Here is a 1,614-nt window from a genome sequence, read left to right on the forward strand (position 1 = left end):
GATGACCTTAGGCGTGCAAGGTAGTACTCTGGGCTTGCAGCACGAACGTGTAGAAGGTATACGGGTGCGGGCCTAGGCTTGGAGCTGGAGGCGTCTAGAAGGTATACGGGTAAGTACAGGCAAGTATAGAGGACGGCACACTGGGCTCTCGGCTTTGGGCATACAGGTGAGTATACAGAACGGTACACTGGTTCTTGGCTTTGGGCGTACAGGTGAGTATGCTACGCTTTTAGCTGGAATGGATGCAACTCACAAACCCGTAGATAGGCGGACGTCAGGCTTTAGCGCTTCAAGGCTCGAGTGGCTGGAGAGGACGTACATGCACACAGCAAACTTCTGGCGTTCCTCACTAGGACAGACTTCGTTGACGTTGACTTCCCATACGTAGTAGAACAGTCCCACGACGACAGAGCCCTTCGCACACATTTGCAGACTGGCAGCAGACAAACACACAGATTCCCTTTAACAGTATATTACTCCAATGCACATTTAGGAAGGGATACAACACCTCTTTGATTTGGCCAAGAAGGATAGATGGAGGTACAGGTCAAGGCTGCTGCACGTTGGGCATAGCACGCCCACAGGTGGTATCACAAAGGTGGGTAGGTTGAGGTCAAGTGCCACACCATGTGATGTACTGCTCGAGTGGGCCAATCGCTTCCCTCTCCTCTCTTCCAAACAGCGGGACAAGAGATCTAGACAGGGGCAGGCATCTGAAAACTCTCAACAGATGTATAATTATACACAGACAGCACGTATGCTTTTCCATGCAGCAGCCAATTCCAGTTTTTCCCTCTCTCGATGCTCCACACAATATTCACAGCAAATTCGTACGTCATGCAGTTGCCACGCCACCACCAGGTGGGGGAAAGGTGGTAATGAATCACAGTCAGGTGAGTATAGATAGAGGACAGCCGCCCAACGTCACCACTCCACTCTCCTATGACAGGGCTCTTTCTTCGGCCTAGGGAGTGATGTCTGACAACACTGATACAGCACAACACTACAAACTCTCAGGTGTACACACGTCAAAAGACGCACCCACCGCACTCCACACACTCAAGGTGAATTAAGGTCAGACTCACAACGTTGGGCCGGGGCTATCGTCCTGGTGAAGAGGACGATTATGAGAACGTTGGGACCACTACCTTCAAAACCCACTCCTTCCTCTTCTCGGTCAGATCCGGCTCACCCACCGAACCTTGTCACACACTGATCGAACACACAGGAAACACACCGGGATACAGTATTAGCAAAGATGTCACTAGCAAGGCAACAATTCCAACATAACTCAGTTTTGTTGACACTAAATACTTCCCCCTCTCTTCCAGATGTCTGGTGTATCCAAGGCCGATAGTACAACAGTTCCTCTGTTCCTTCCTCTTCTCAATGCGTTTCTGGTGTTTTCTCAATGTACAAAAGCTCTTCAAGGTAAATAGCACATGTCAACACAAATACTTCAAAGAGAATGTTTCAACACTTAACTCAGTTTTTCTTCAGCCCCAAGCTTCTGTTTTAGCTTCGCCCAGTCTGCAATATCTGCCTCAACACGTCTCTTCAACACATACCAAACACTTCCGTCTCATCCATAGCACTTCGCTGGAATAAACTTCA

This window comes from Misgurnus anguillicaudatus, chromosome 6 (genome assembly GCF_027580225.2).
Source record: "Misgurnus anguillicaudatus chromosome 6, ASM2758022v2, whole genome shotgun sequence".
Classification (NCBI taxonomy): Eukaryota; Metazoa; Chordata; class Actinopteri; order Cypriniformes; family Cobitidae; genus Misgurnus; species Misgurnus anguillicaudatus.